The sequence below is a fragment of the Bufo bufo genome, chromosome 1, assembly GCF_905171765.1.
Source record: "Bufo bufo chromosome 1, aBufBuf1.1, whole genome shotgun sequence".
In the NCBI taxonomy this organism is placed as follows: domain Eukaryota; kingdom Metazoa; phylum Chordata; class Amphibia; order Anura; family Bufonidae; genus Bufo; species Bufo bufo.
In genome coordinates this window covers 520,349,173-520,366,797 of record NC_053389.1, presented here as the reverse complement: position 1 = coordinate 520,366,797, position 17,625 = coordinate 520,349,173, and the positions used below count along the sequence as shown (strand labels likewise).

Genomic DNA, 17,625 nt, shown 5'->3' with positions numbered 1-17,625 from the left:
GGACTGAACAGTTTGCTATTTCTTGTCGTAAAAGCTGCAAAAGCAATGTGAATATGCCTGACATCTGACTGATAAGAATGGAAATGAGATAGGGTTCCTGTTCCCACCTGTCCTGATGACTCGAGTGTGATTACCATAGGGAGGATTTTATGAAATCTGTGTCCCTGGTGTTTGTTTGTTTGTTTTGTAATGAATTAGTATTTACTAGTTGCAATACATTTGTGGTATATTTATTTTTCTTTGTGAATTGTCAAATACTGACTCTTAGTAAGTTAGCGGGATTTGTTTCTGTTGTCTGTAGTAGTAAGTAAATGGAAATTATGAATAAATTTGTTGAAAAACATGCATCTGCTAGTTTTAAGATTTGTACAAACGATGCTTTAACACATCAGTTTAATGATATGATAAATCAATGTGATGAGCAGAATGCAAATAGCAAACATAGAAAGTCGAATAAGAAAGCAAAGAAAGAGAAATTGGCTAATATGTTGTGCATGCTAATGGATATGAAAGAGATAGCAGAGCAAAATGAATTGTAGTGGTACTCTGAAAAGGCTCAGTTAAGGGGTGAGCTAGATAGAGTTGAACAGGGAATCACTGTGGCTATTGCTAGCGCTGAAAATGAATGGTTGTGAGTGTGAAGTCTCAGAGAGGAAGTGGATAGGCTGGTTCAACAGAATTGTGATTTGGAGGATATAATAGAGGAGTATGAGGAAAGATGTAGACTTAGAGATCTGCAAATTGCATCTTTAGAAGAGAAAGAAGCAAGGAATGATGATGTTGTAAAAGTACTTAAAGATCGATTGCATGATGTTAATAAACAACTGATTCATAAAGAACATTGCAGTATGACCTTGAGATCACAGGAAAGTGCTAAATAATAATCATTGTTGTGGTGATCAAACACAGGTTTACAATTCCCTGAGCAGAAGGAAAGAGATCGTAAATGGGGGGAGGAGCAGCCTATTTTCACTGCAGATGGGCCACAATCAACCCCAGATCATAGTTCCTCTCTATTTACTCCTGTGTCAGATGGAAGCAGACAAAGAAGCGATAGTTTGCATATTCATGGTAGCAGTCATATCCAATCCACAACACTCTCTATACTGGATAAAACAAACCTATGCCAAATATTGGAGAAATTTGATACAAGTGCTTCACCATTAATCTTTCCAACAGGCTGGAAGCTGTGGTTACGCAGTATATCTCAACAATAGTGTAACGGGGTTCCGAACGTACACTCGGTCCCCCATAAGCCGCAGACCTGCTGCTTAGCTTCGGGAACGAGGATCTGTGTTTTACCTCGTTCCCAGGGCGGCTTTACTAGCTGGGTGGCTCCCTGCTACTAAGTCTGCCTTGAGCGCCGAGCTGATCACTCGGTGCTCGACTGGTTGGTCTGTCGGTCATGTGACGCTGGCCACGTCACATGACCCTCACTCCCCACTATAAATACAGGCAGCCTGCTGGCCACAGGTTGCCTTTTAATTTAGGCTCCACCTGTGATTTGGTCTTTCCTGGCGTACTTACCTCCTGTTGAATTCCTGACGATCCTCTGCCTGCTCTTTGTGTACTTTGCTGCTCTCCTGGTATTCTGACCTCGGCCTCCTCCTGACGATCCTCTGCTGACTCCTTTGGTACTTCACATCTCTCCTGGTATTTATGACCACGGCTTCTCCTGACAATTCTCTGCTTGCTCCATTTGTACTTTGTAGCTTTCCTGGTATTGACTCGGTCCGTTCACGTCCTGTTGTTTGTCTGTCTGTCATCCCTGCACTTATTCCAAGTTAGAGATTGGCGTCCAGTTGTCCCCTGTCATTAGGACTCGCGAGGCAAGTAGGCAGGGCCAGGGGTAAGGGTGGAGCGCAGTGGTCACTTCCCTCCCCCCTGTGTGTGTGTACGCGACCGTTACAAATAGGGATGCATGTGCCTTGTTTAGGGTATGGCTCCCATCTCAGCTTTGTGAGAAGTTGCAGCCCCCTGTGGACACTCACAAAGGATTATCTGCGGAACTCAATTCCAACTGGGAAATGCAAGTGATAGGCTGAAAGGGTTGCAGAGAGTCATGGGAGGAAGTGATACTAGAGGTACTAATGCCCTAGATCGAAGCTGAATTAAATGCGTAAAGGGTAGTTGTACATAGAAAAGCGAATCACAGGAGCCAACTACCTAAAATATAACTTTTAATGTCAGTTTAAAATATAACACAATCCCTCACCTGGGGACTAATAAACATACAACACTCACAAACAGACACTGGAGGCCAGATGAAAGTGACAGACAGGGTGGCTAGTATTGATAGTACAACCACACCATGGGTTACCGAAAATTCACAAAGGAACATCCCCCTCAAAGGCCGCCCATTGTGTCGGGGGTTGACTCTATTATTCAGAACAGTGGTATATACATCGATAGTGTACTCAAAAGCTTGGTGTCTTCCTTCCATCCTACAGAAGAGACACGATGGACTTTCTGCGTAAAATTGAGGCATTGAGCATCGATCCATCGTGGTCTCTTGGTAGTGTGGATGTGGAGTCGCTTTATAGTTCGATTCCCCATGAGAAGGGCCTCATGGCTACATCTGCCTACCTCAGGACAAGGGCAGTTAGCCATGGGGTACACAATTCCTTTGTGATAACCTTCTTGAGTTTGTGCTTACACACAATTTTTTTCTCTTTGATGGGCAGTTCTTCCACCAGCTCAGGGGGACCGCGATGGGCAGTCCTTGTGCCCCCACTTACGCGAATCTCCTCCTGGGCTGGTGGGAGGACCAAGTGGTCTTTCCTGATACACCATCTTGGTGGGGTGACAAGATCGTCTTCTGGACCAGGTACATCGATGATGTATTTTATCATCTGGAAATGGCAGCTCGGATAAATTTGACCTGTTCATCAAGGCCCTGAATGTCAACGATGTGGGATTATCTTTTACATCTGAGTTTAGCCCAGAATCGTTGACTTTCCTTGATGTAAGGGTCACCAAAACGGGGACGGTCTTGTCACCTCCACGTTCAGGAAATCTACGGCCACCAATAGCCTGTTACATTGGGACAGTCACCATCCAGTGAGTCTCAAGAAGGGTATCCCCGCGGACAGTATCTGCGGATGAGAAGGAATTGTTCTGACCGTGAGAGCTTCTATTATGAGTCTAAAAAATTACAAAAGAAATTTTCCACTAGGGGCTACCCCAACACATTCTTGGGACGGCCTTCCAAAACGCATCTCTTTGTGAACGCAATACCCTCTTGATACCAAGACAGTCAGGGGGGAGTGACGAGATTATTAGAATTATCTCGACGTTTGATACCATGAGTCAGGAGGTGAGGGATATTATCACCAAGTACTGGCCCATTCTATTAATGGACCCTGATGTATCGGATAAACTTCCTTCCCGCCCCAGCATCACGTTCAGGAGAGGCAGATGCCTCCGCGATAGATTGGTGCATAGTCACTATCTGGGGCCTGCCCCCAAGGGAACATGGCTGGACCGGAAACCACTTGGTACCTTCCGTTGTGGATCCTGTCTGGCGTGCAAAAATATTAATAACACCAAAATGAAACGTATGCTCAGTGACGGGCAAAACATATGACATTCGCGACTTTATTAACTGTCGTAGCGAAGGGGTGGTCTACTTAGCTCAATGTGCATGCTCTAAGGACTATGTGGGCAAAACTTTCAGAGAATATCGTAAACGCATACTGGAACATCTGAATAATATAAAAAACAAAAAAGACCCCCTCTTGCGAATCATATGTGGGAAGCACATCACGGAGATTCGAGATTACTTCGCTTCTCCGGTCTGGAATTGGTCAGACCCTCACCCAGGAGGGGCGACTGGGACCGCAGGATCCTCCAGAAGGAGTCTGGTGGATCTTCGGTTCCAGTCGCAATCTCCAGCGGGTTCGAATGAACAGCTAACCTTTACTTGTTTTTTGTGAGTTTAGGTTCCTAGTATTCCTGTCTCTGTTTGACCGCTACTTCATCCTCATCTGACAATTGACTATAAGCTTATCGACACGTGAAGTGTCATTTCGAGTGTAGGTCCTTTTCTACATCAGTAAGGCCCCTCTATCATTTACAAGTATTGTATCTATTTATTAATATACATTTTATAAACCATATTTCATTTACAAATTGTATGTGGTTTCACACCTGACGTATTTAGTCGGATATTGGCTCCAATATATCCATCAGTGTTTTTACACCTGTCAATTCAACCTCTACCTGCTTACTGGCCATCTCCCAATGTCTTCCCTATTGTTTCCATCTGGGTTCCCCCCTCCCACAGTGGGCTGTTTTTTGTCTTCCTGTCCCACTTCTTGTTCCATCTAGAAGGAATGAATAAAATACCGCCGATTTGGGGCAGTGGTGGAAATGATCGGACAGTGGAACGCATAACCACGCCCCTTTCCTATCACTGTGGGAACGCATGAGCTTTTACCTGCGGTTATCCATGATGCAGGCGGCGTATGATTGGTTGCGGATGGTGGAACGCATAACCGCGCCCCTTTTTGAATCGTTGTGGAACGCATGAGTCGGAGCCGGCTGCATACTGATGATGCAGGCGGCGTCTGATTGGATGCCGGAGGTGGAACGCACGGCCATATTGGCAATCTTGGCGTGCGTTCCAGCAGCGATCAGGGATATACAGTTATGAGAGAAGCAAGTAGGTGAGCATGATCCAGATACCGGTAGTGGGTTGAGTATGATGATTGGGGTCATACAATACACCACCACCTACAGAGTGGTACCATCTGATTCTGCTTAATTTACCTGGATGTTTGTATCACATGGGGTTAATGGGGATGATGTGATTGGTCCTGGACCTTTGGGGGACCGCCCTCACCTGCAGGGTATAAATAGTCGTGTGTGAATCTGCAACTTGGAGCATCATTTTTCTGCCCCCTGGAGTACCCCTGACTGCGGACCACTATATGGAGAGATCTCAGGATGGGATAAGTACAACATATACATGAGTTCTATCGTCATTACTCTGTCCATTCCTGTACTATTGTTATGGTCTTTTAAAGTGGAACACCGCCTCGGGGTGCTCCAGCTATTTTGGTTCTTTTCTTTTTTTTTATGAAAAGGGCCATGTAGCCGCTTCATTCTAGCAGCACTTATTTTCTTTTCACCTCTTAATATAGTCTCCTGATGAACCTTTTGATTTAAGGGGAAACGCGTTGAGACTTTGTACGGAGTGTAATACTCCATGTCATGAGATCTTAACTGAGTGTAGCAAATAAATTTTTGGTAGAGATTTACCCATTGGTATATATAATACTTCTTTATCATTCCTTTGCACATTCAGCATTTTCTGACATGGTTGATTATCAATTTACACCACTGTGACCATCATTTCTGAGTTTGAATTGACTGCTGTAGAATAACCGTTGTTACTACATGTCTTTCTCCACCAATGTTAATGCATTGCCATCCATCTTGACAAAGTGTGCGTACATTGACTTTCGCGCAATTGACGCGACAATCAGCCTTGATGTGATTTTCATCCACGGACCGCTGTTTGGTCGTTTCTCTTGCCTTGGAATAACCGTTATCCTTCATTTTCTTGTTCAACCAATGTTGATGTATGATTTGGATACTTACATGTTGTGAGAAATATCTTTATCTTGACCGCTGTAGAATAACCGTTACGTCTGCTCGTTTTTTAAACTATTTTTGATGCATGACCCGGACATCCATATGGGTCTTTTTGCTACAAGGGCCTTCTAAGGACAGACAGACTAGGCACGGGGACGGAGTGTTCCCACCATCAGGGTGCATCTCCGGGCTGAGATAAGTCCAGGGACCTTAGGGATACACCAGAGACCCGGATGGTTTGTCGTGTGGTTATACTATCAATACTAGCCACCCTGTCTGTCACTTTCATCTGGCCTCCAGTGTCTGTTTGTGAGTGTTGTATGTTTATTAGTCCCCAGGTGAGGGATTGTGTTATATTTTAAACGTGACAAAAGTTATATTTTAGGTAGTTGGCTCCTGTGATTCACTAATGCCCTAGAGAATGCAAAATTAAGGAGAGGGGATGACCCAATCATTTTCTGTAGTGAGTATTTGACCCTATTTCGTGCTACATACACTGCGTGCAGAATTATTAGGCAAATGAGTATTTTGACCACATCATCCTCTTTATGCATGTTGTCTTACTCCAAGCTGTATAGGCTCGAAAGCCTACTACCAATTAAGCATATTAGGTGATGTGCATCTCTGTAATGAGAAGGGGTGTGGTCTAATGACATCAACACCCTATATCAGGTGTGCATAATTATTAGGCAACTTCCTTTCCTTTGGCAAAATGGGTCAAAAGAAGGACTTGACAGGCTCAGAAAAGTCAAAAATAGTGAGATATCTTGCAGAGGGATGCAGCACTCTTAAAATTGCAAAGCTTCTGAAGCGTGATCATCGAACAATCAAGCGTTTCATTCAAAATAGTCAACAGGGTCGCAAGAAGCGTGTGGAAAAACCAAGGCGCAAAATAACTGCCCATGAACTGAGAAAAGTCAAGCGTGCATCTGCCAAGATGCCACTTGCCACCAGTTTGGCCATATTTCAGAGCTGCAACATCACTGGAGTGCCCACAAGCACAAGGTGTGCAATACTCAGAGACATGGCCAAGGTAAGAAAGGCTGAAAGACGACCACCACTGAACAAGACACACAAGCTGAAACGTCAAGACTGGGCCAAGAAATATCTCAAGACTGATTTTTCTAAGGTTTTATGGACTGATGAAATGAGAGTGAGTCTTGATGGGCCAGATGGATGGGCCCGTGGCTGGATTGGTAAAGGGCAGGCAGAGAGCTCCAGTCCGACTCAGACGCCAGCAAGGTGGAGGTGGAGTAAGTACTGGTTTGGGCTGGTATCATCAAAGATGAGCTTGTGGGGCCTTTTCGGGTTGAGGATGGAGTCAAGCTCAACTCCCCAGTCCTACTGCCAGTTTCTGGAAGACACCTTCTTCAAGCAGTGGTACAGGAAAGTCTGCATCCTTCAAGAAAAACATGATTTTCATGCAGGACAATGTTCCATCACACGCGTCCAAGTACTCCACAGCGTGGCTGGCAAGAAAGGGTATAAAAGAAGAAAATCTAATGACATGGCCTCCTTGTTCACCTGATCTGAACCCCATTGAGAACCTGTGGTCCATCATCAAATGTGAGATTTACAAGGAGGGAAAACAGTACACCTCTCTGAACAGTGTCTGGGAGGCTGTGGTTGCTGCTGCACGCAATGTTGATGGTGAACAGATTAAAACGCTGACAGAATCCATGGATGGCAGGCTTTTGAGTTTCCTTGCAAAGAAGGTGGCTGTATTGGTCACTGATTTGTTTTTGTTTTGTTTTTGAATGTCAGAAATGTATATTTGTGAATGTTGAGATGTTATATTGGTTTCACTGGTAAAAATAAATAATTGAAATGGGTATATATTTGTTTTTTGTTAAGTTGCCTAATAATTATGCACAGTAATAGTCACCTGCACACACAGATATCCCCCTAAAATAGCTAAAACTAAAAACAAACTAAAAACTACTTCCAAAAATATTCAGCTTTGATATTAATGAGTTTTTTGGGTTCATTGAGAACATGGTTGTTGTTCAATAATAAAATTAATCCTCAAAAATACAACTTGCCTAATAATTTCGCACTCCCTGTATAACTGTCCTGACATTCCTCCTGACGACAGCAGTTTTCTTTATTCAATGGCTAATAAATGCACATTTGTTGACTACCCAACAAAGGTTGCCTTAAGGAACGCAAATTCCTATCAAGCCTTTCTAAATATTTTAAAGGACTGGATTCTGGAGGCTTGTCATGACAGCAAACCTCAGAAAAGAATATCAGAAATAGTTAAGAATGAAGGCAAAGTAAGATTTATGGGAAAGTGCTTCAAATGTGGAAATACAGGTCATACTATGAGAGAATGCAGAAGTAGGAAAGGCAACAATGACAGAGCTTTTATTCCAAGAAAACAGCAGCAAAAGCAAGGATTAAATAATGCAGCTGATGGAGTATCTCAGCCTCCTGAAGCTACATTGTATGGTCCACTTTTGAAAGAAATCAGGAGGATAGGAAAAGCAATAGCGGAGTTGCCAGAGGAATTTAAGGCCCCACCACCAACAAGTCCTTATGTAAAATAATAGGGATGTCAGGCCCATGTGTTGTCCCTTGTGTACCAGCTAGATAGGGACAAAGGCGGTAGACCACTTATCCAGGGTACAGTAGGGGGCCATCGTACAAATATTTTAATGGAAACGGGGGCAGTGGTAAGTTTGACGAATTTGGATTTGACCATGATTCCTAGAGGTAAAAGTATTTTTCTAAGAGGCTTTGGTGGACAATTGGTACCTTCTAGGCAATCTGTACAGGTAGCTATATGCATGGGAAACATAGGTGTGTGGTGCATAGTTTGTACTTGTCTCAGACACATGAGGTTATCATCATTGAATCAAATGTAATGAGGGAACATAGGCTCATTGCTGATCTGTGTAACTGGATGTTGTGGAAAGGATCATGATATAAAGGCTGCCTTAAAATAGTTTACTGAAAAACTATGGAATTTCTGTGATCAAGGGTGCAGAGTCTCTAGACCCTGCTGCATTGTAAAAACGGAGGATAAATGATTGGCTGATATCTTGTGGCAACATAACAAAGTGTGGGCAACATTAAAAAACTCAGTGTGGCAAAGTGTCAAATACAGTATGTTGGTGATGGTAGAAGGCCCAGTCAATTCCATATATAAAAAAAAATTGAGGAATTGCTGGTCCAAAATGTAATCAGGGAAAACCAGTCTAAAAACAATGCCCCTTTGTGGCCTATTCGGAAACCGAATGGGTGGCCCTACTCTAGACTACAGGCATTAAACAAGTGTACCCCTCCCGTTACAAATGTAGTCACCAAAATGCCCGACATGATGACAACACTTAAAGCCATCTTCCACTGTGTACTCATCAATAGACATCTCAAATGGGTATTTTTCTATTCCTATTCATCCTGATTTCCAATACAAATTTGCATTTAGATTTCAAGGGAAACATACACATTTGTTGGTTGCCACAGGGTTTCAAATCCAGTTCAACATACTTCCATAATGTATGGTTGGAATATTGTTGTCATTTTCGGAGCTTGACTGTATTGTGCAATATGACACAGTGGATGATATATTGCTACAAACTGACAAGGAAAAACACCACGTGTTACTAAACGAGTTGTTGAGACTTCTTGAAGATGCAGGCCTTAAGCTAAATCCTACGAAGGCCCAGATAATGAAGGAATCGGTGACATTTTTGGGAGTCATAGTTTCAAAAGGAGGGAGGATTCCTGACCCTAACAAGTGTGAAACTTTAGAAGTTGCCGAGGCCAAACACAAAAACAGCCCTTATGCAGTTTTTGGGATGGTTTGATTTTGTAGGGACTTCATAGAGGGATTTTCTCAGAAAACACGGGAAGCAGACCCCCTTGAGTGGATGCAAGAGCATGAGGGAGGCATTTGTTAGACTGAAGATCAGCCTCACTCAGGCACCTGCTCTATGCAATCCAAACCCAGATTTACCCTTTGCAATACAGGGTCAATGCCTCCAAAATAGCGATTACGGCTGTGTTGCTACAAGAGAGGAAAGGAAAATGGGTTCCTGTTGGATACTTATCAAGGTTATTGAGTCCTGTGGAAATAGGATTTGAGGACTGTGTCAGAAATCTTTTGGCAGTACACTGGGAAGTGATAGCTACAAACACATAGTGGAGTTTGCCAAGATCATCATACAAACACCTCACACTTAAAAAAATGGTACTACAATCTGGAAATAACTGGTGTTGTGTCACTTACCCACAATTCTAATGGTCATACGGGGTACAGAGGCAAGAGGCACCTCAATCACCCCATATCAATTAATGACGGGTAGAATTATGAACCTGTGCCACCCTGCAGACCCAAAGCTTGGTACACCAATGAGATTACAACAATTTTGTTGTTGATTGGCATCACTATGTTATCGGAATGCAGGAATTGGAACAATCAGGAGATGAGGACACACATATGTTTCCAGATGGGGAATATGAAAAGGCAGTATTGATACCTTCAAAATTGATAACCATGAATATATGCCACAAAGAATTAATAATCACGAAGTTAGGAGTAGGAAATGCGACTCATTCCGGAGGAAAGGATTTGACCAAGAGATATCAAAATCCTGGTGGGCAATTCAAATATAGGGTGGTTTTCTCTTTTGGGAGGTAAATCATAGTTCAAATATTGGGAGATTGGCAATAACGCATGGTGCACAGGGAACTGCCAGAATCACTACAACCATTCATGATGGCAACAGTGTATGTGAATGATACTGGTTATTGGCTGGGAGAAGAGTGACTTGCCAAATACGGGTGAGCAGAAAGGTATTCAATATGGAGTATTTAGTGACAACTTAAGGGAAGAAGAATATTTGTTTGTATGTGGCATATAATTGGCATGACAATATGCACCCGATGTTCACTCCCAAAAAATATTAACCTGGCTTATAGAAGGACAAGCCTTGGGAAGCCACAGACATCGATATGTCAATTCAACATGGTGGAAATTATCTTATTGGTACTATGTCCAAATCATATAAATCTTTTGTCACAACCTTGTGTTAAGGTCGTGGCTTCATCTTGTTGCCTGTGGCAACGTTTGATGGTTGCTGCATGTGGCTTATGTATGTTTGCCTCACATGCGGTTGCCGTTGGCAACAAGTGTCTCGGCTGTTTTTTTGGCCGAGGCACGGTTGTCACGCATGTGGTTGCCTGATCACATGTTATTTACATGTGCGTGTCTTTCCCTTTTAATGGTGTTTTCCCTGCTTTGGTTTGCACAGGGTTAACTTGGAGTGTGTTGGGTGTGGCCTCAGGTTTCTTTATAGTCTGATGTATTGGAGCCTGGGGTCAGTTTGCTTGTTGTCAGCTTGGTGTGGAGCTCTGCTCCTGGGCTGTTTGTGTACTTTCTGTATGAGCCACCCTTAGTTGTCATTGTTGTTATCTATGTCCATTGCTTACCCCTTAGTGTCTGTTTCCTGTACCCTTCCTCTCTGTTTTGTTGTATGTCTAGTGTGGTGTGCCATGTCTGGTATTTGTGGTGTTGTGATCAGCATGGCTGCTTGACGTGTTCCTTTTGGTGTGTGTATGTTGTTGCTCCGGAAGGGGCTTGCTTTCCCGGGGGCTTAAGCAAAAGCAAGACTGTGTGCTTCACAGCCTGGAGCCTCCATGCATCTTGTAGCTGCAGGGAGGTCCGGGTTGTCGTTTGTGCGTCATTCCATCTCGGCTGCGGCAGGTAAGTGTTGCTAGCATTTGTTGTCTTGCTGTGCAATTTACCTGCCGTACTGTTTTCTCTTAAATTCTTGCACCCTGCCAGCTACTGGGCTCTGGAGACGTCTGTCATCCGTGTTGTGGATGAACAGGTGTTCTCTGCCCTGTCATCAGTTGTAGGGCAATGCAGGGATTCCTAGACTTCTAGGCACGTGGGTATGAGTCCCCTTACCTTTGAAGGGGACTCATATAGCTAGGAGACTAGGGATTATTGAGGGAAGTTTTTAGGAGGTGACCAGCTCCCTTTTCCCTGCATTTCAGCCCGGTAGCTTAGGACATTGCAACAATGGGGGTTTCCCCTACTCCCATCCATGACACTTATAGGGAGATGGTCGGTCCACTGGATATGTGGTACACGTGAAATAGAGATTGGGGGTATGCATATTGTTGATGCCACTCCAGATAATATTAAGCCATGCACAAACACTCAAAAGGCCTTACAACTGGAAGAAGGACAACCCTTTCAAGTTAACCTAGACTCTGCTCAGACAATGGCTAGTGGTGTTAAATATGTGTTTATCACATGGCGGTTTAATATTTCTCCTCTGGTTAATTAAAACCCACTATCCAATATGTACAGGACATACAGAAAATAGAAAAGGAAGGGTCCCGGAGACAAATAATATCCTCTTTCAGCTCTTCTTTATTAGTTATGGACATCAACAGACATGACCATCAGTTGTACGGCAGAATTGACGCGTTTCGGGTGAGTACCCTTAGTCGTAACAAATTGCTAACTGTGGCCCCTCAATATAAAGGGGTTGAAAGCACTCCTCCTCAAATGGGAGGAGGGAGGAACCGGTTTCAAGCAACATCCGTTGCACCACACCTAGGCACACCTTTTTTGTTTCAGCTTGCATCAATCAGTTTATAATTAGTAGCACACTGTGCGAACCTTTCCCTGACATCTTAACCCCAGGTTGCCCTGTGATTATTTTCAGCAGAAGTCGCACAGTGTGAATACTTCAGTTACATAGAAAACATGAATTGTTTATAAAAAACACATTTGATACCAACATTAACATACTAAAACAAATATAAATACAATGGTCCGATGTGTTCGGGCAGGTTCATGTTAACAGCCTTGGTACTGACACTTTTATAGCAGACTTATCAAAATATTATAATGACAAAAAATACATTGTTATATGTCAGTAGGGTTGCAATACCACTATTACCCAGTAAAACCGGACGTTTTGAATATAATTGCAAGATAGATCAGATCACAGGTGGAATATAATAAGAAAATCTTTTTACACTCCTGTGTGCAAATTCGTTGGAAAACTTTTCTTGCAACATCCAAAACAAACTAAGACAAGAAAGAAAATAACCGCATTATATAATGTTTGGCATTATAGTGCCAGTGACGAACAAAGATGCACAGTCCCTATAATAATATGGACTCTCACATATACAATGTTATTTTTGTGGTCATGTGTATCTCATTAGTACCCCCAAAATGGCAATAAAGACATCAGAGATATGTGTCCGCCCAAATGTTAAATATGCCTACAGAATGTTAATAGTGACACATATCAAAATTCTGCTGCTTATATAGATATTTTATTGGTATATTTAAATGAGTTATTTCTTGAGGTTGAGACCCCTTGGCACCCTAGTACCCAGTCTAAAAATCCAGTAAGCTCACGTAACAGATTTTCTTGCGATAATCTCCACCCCTTTGCGGAGCAAATACACGTTCAATGGCATACGCCTGAAAGAATGATACTTGGCGGGCATGAACGTGTATAAAGTGTTTAGCTATATTTGAGATATTAAGAATATTGGGGTTGGCGATATAGTTGAGATGTTCTAACACTCTATTTTTAAACTTGCAGACGGTGCTACCCACATACATGAGATACATTTGGTGCATCGGATTGCGTAGACAACGCCTTCCGTATTGCAATTTATGTACACACGGATTGGGAATTTGTCTACATGGTCTGCACTGTCAAATGTTTTTGTGGGTAGGACATATTCGCAGGTCTTGCAACGGGCACTGCCGCATTTTGCAAATCTTTATATATAAGCCAACTAGGCCTAGACTGTGTGCCACTGCCACTGGCAGTATAGAGAGACGGGACAGCGAGCTGGACAGGGTGGGAGCCCTTCTAGAGACAATTCTACAACCTGATTTGAGTGCTTCATAAAGGATGGCATCGTCATACAAAATAGTAGGCACTTCTTAATTGCGGAACTGATTATGCTAAACTCATTACTGTATGTTAGGGAAAGAGTGGGGACCCTGTCCAGATCGCCGTCCACCCGTGTCTCCACACTACCAGCAGAAGTCAGCACACTAGATTTACATTTGCGCTTCCCAAATAATATGTCTCTTCTATTTTTCTGGAGGGCTATCTCCCTTCCTCTATTAATCATCCACATTGGGTAATTCCTGTCCCTCAACCTTTTCTCAACTCTGTCAAATTCATCATCTAATCTCTCTGCTACACTACAATTCCTGACCGTACGGATAAATTCACCACGGGAATTGCTCTGACGGTATGTACTGGATGGTGGCTTTTGGCATTGAGTATAGTATTGCCCGCCACCTCTTTTCTATAGGTCAGTGTGCACTATTTCTCCAGCGATTCCGCAGAGTGTCAGATCTAGAAAATTAATATGGGTTTCGTGTGCCAAGCAAGTGAACCTCAAATTATAGTTGTTGTTGTTTAGGTATGCCTGGAGATCTGGGACGGCAGATATACCGCCCGCCATACCATGAGCAGGTCATCGATATACCTGCCGTACCAGACCAAACCAGGCATAAATGGGTTCTCCAGATTATAGATACTTCTCCTCCCAAAATGACATGGTCAAATTAGCTAGGGATGGAGAAAATCTGGCTCCCATTGAAACTCCGCGGATCTGGAGATAGTGGACACCATCAAATGCAAAATAATTGTGGGTTAGCAGGTATGCTGTGATCTCACACACAAAGTCAATATGATTAGTGTTTAATCCAGTATAGCGATGGAGATGATATTCCATCGCCATCAGAGCAATCCCGTGGGGAATGGACGGGTAGGGGATACTACATCAGCTGTAATCCAATTAAATTTGGCTTCCCATCTGAAATCATACATAGCTCGCAAGACATCGCCCGTATCTTTCAAATATCCCGGTATACGTCTGACAAGAGGCTGGAGAAGGTGGTCCAGCCAACTCCCCAGACGCTCGGTAAGCGAGCCAATGCCGGCAACTATGGACGGAGGGGGGGGGGTGGACTCCCTTGTGGACTTTAGGTAAGGCATGTATAATGGGTGTGACAGGCAACATCCACGCACAGTATTTGTATTCTCCATCATCAAACATGCCATTATCTCTTCCTTTCATGATCAATGACAGGTAACTATGCATATATTCTTTTAATGGATCATTCGGTAGTTTACTGTACGTGGATGTGTCTGCCAACATATCCCGTAAACTGTCCGCCATAAGTCTCCTTGTCCATGATGACCACCGCCCCCCCTTTGTCCGCCATTTTGATGACAATGGAGTCACATTTCTGTAAGTCCTGGAGTGCTTGGGCCTGAGAAGCACTGAGATTATTAGATTTATGCTGTCTATTACTTTCTATCTCTATGCTCCTAAGCTCCTTTTCCAGAACCTCCTGGAAAACATCCATACCACCCGTACGGGATATAACAGGATAAAATTTGGTGTTTTTGGTATGGAATTTTCCAGGGGGTCTGGGAAGCTCCCTGACTCCCTGTTCCTCCTGAAGCCCCACCAAAGAGCACAAGGCAACTTGTTCCCTGAATGATAGGTTCTTATATGAATTCTCTTCAAAATCTGGTGTCTCACTTGGTGGGGTCTCAGAGGAAGATGGAATGTCATGAAAATGTCGTCTGACCGTGATATTACGTACAAATTTGTTGATGTCAAGTAGGGTAGAAAACATATCAAAGTGATTGGTAGGGGCGAAATTCAACCCCAGGGACAGTACACATCTCTGTTCGTCACTCAGCACAACGTCAGACAGATTTACAACACTTAACTCATTCTTTTTGTTTCATTTGTAGTCGAGTGGACCTTGGATGCCGCCGACTGGTGTCTCCGTCCACCCCTTGCTCTATGTTTTTTGAGGCAGATACAGCATCTCTTATATCTTTATCTGATTTAGTTTTTTATAATAACATGCAGTGCTGTTAACCTCATCCTGTGAGCAGGGATGTGCGGAGACCTCAGAGCTAGACTCCAAATCACCAGCAACATGTGAAAATTCAGAACCCTCAGTGTCTGAAGAGAAAACTGACTCTAGGTGCCCGTTTAGATGAGCGTCTATTTTTGCGGTTTTTCAAAATTGATCTAGGTGTGGAGTAAGCATTATCTCGCCTCCCCCACTCATACACTTGGTCATGATTATAGTCATATACATCGCGCAAGTATTTTGAATGCTTATATTGCATGATGGTATCTTCTAATTGGGAAAGAGTTAGTTTCATATTTCGTCCATTTTTATAAGGTCCTGATGATTGCTGAATTTCTCAAGAGAGTCTCTCGTAGATTGTATGTCTCGCTGTAATGAGCAAAGCTTGTCATTTTCAAACTCAATGATCAATTTCATAAGTTCCATGGAGCAGTCCGTCAGTATACTATTCCATCTGCAGACAAAAACATCCGAAAAAACGGTGGTAGGAACTTTCTTAATTCTCAGGCCGCGTGGGATCATATTTTTTTCTTTATATTTGGTAAGAGTTATGCAGTCCCACCACACCGGGTCTCTTGATTCAGTAAGCGCTCCAGATTGATCATACCACTTTTTATATCCGTGTCACTGGAGCTGCTTAAATCTTCTCCTGAGAAAACAGAATCTGCCTTGGATTGTCGGTCCGGTCGGACACAAAAGGCCATATTAAAAGAAGGTATGTCTGTGTAGACTGAATGGAAGCCTGTAATCGCTGATTTTTGTCAGAGCTAGAGGTGCATGACAATTCACGGGATACCAGAGGTGGAGCACGGAAACAACACTTTGTATAATAGGAAAAAATATTCCAGCTCAACCTAACTGGTCTGCATGTGATCCCGGCTCCAGAGGCCCTAGGGAAGTGTTCCCGTGGCAGGCAGAAAATAGAAAAGGAAGGGTCCCGGAGACAAATAATATCCTCTTTCAGCTCTTTCTTTATTAGTTATGGACATCAACAGACATGACCATCAGTTGTACGGCAGAATTGACGCGTTTCGGGTGAGTACCCTTAGTCGTAACAAATTGCTAACTGTGGCCCCTCAATATAAAGGGGTTGAAAGCACTCCTCCTCAAATGGGGAGGAACCGGTTTCAAGCAACATCCGTTGCACCACACCTAGGCACACCTTTTTTGTTTCAGCTTGCATCAATCAGTTTATAATTAGTAGCACACTGTGCGAACCTTTCCCTGACATCTTAACCCAGGTTGCCCTGTGATTATTTTCAGCAGAAGTCGCACAGTGTGAATACTTCAGTACATAGAAAACATGAATGTATGTAAAAAAACACATTTGATACCAACATTAACATACTAAAACAAATATAAATACAATGGTCCTATGTGTTCGGGCAGGTTCATGTTAACAGCCTGGTACTGACACTTTTATAGCAGACTTATCAAATATATATATAATGACAAAAAATACATTGTTATATGTCAGTAGGGTTGCAATACCACTATTACCCAGTAAAACCGGACGTTTTGAATATAATTGCAAGATAGATCAGATCACAGGTGGAATATAATAAGAAAATCTTTTCTACACTCCTGTGCAAATTCGTTGGAAAACTTTTCTTGCAACATCCAAAACAAACCAAGACAAGAAAAGAAAATAACCGCATTATATAATGTTGGCATTATAGTGCCAGTGACGAACAGAGATGCACAGTCCCTATAATAATATGGACTCTCACATATACAATGTTATTTTTGTGGTCATGTGTATCTCATATGTACCCCCAAAATGGCAATAAAGACATCAGAGATATGTGTCCGCCCAAATGTAAATATGCCTAACATGAATGTTAATAGTGACACATATCAAAATTCTGCTGCTTATATAAGATATTTTATTGGTATATATAAATGAGTTCTTTCTTGAGGTTGAGACCCCTTGGCACCCTAGTACCCAGTCTAAAAATCCAGTAAGCCTCACGTAACAGGATTTTCTTGCGATAATCTCCACCCCTTTGCGGAGCAAATACACGTTCAATGGCATACGCCTGAAAGAATGATACTTGGCGGGCATGAACGTGTATAAAGTGTTTAGCTATATTTGAGATATTAAGAATATTGGGTTGGCGATATAG

General features: G+C 42.8%; 1 pseudogene; it reads left to right on the top strand.

The window, feature by feature from the left end:
* Positions 1-311: 311 nt before the first annotated feature.
* On the top strand, positions 312-8,147 carry LOC120987107 (annotated as a pseudogene).
* The last annotated feature ends 9,478 nt before the right edge of the window (positions 8,148-17,625 follow it).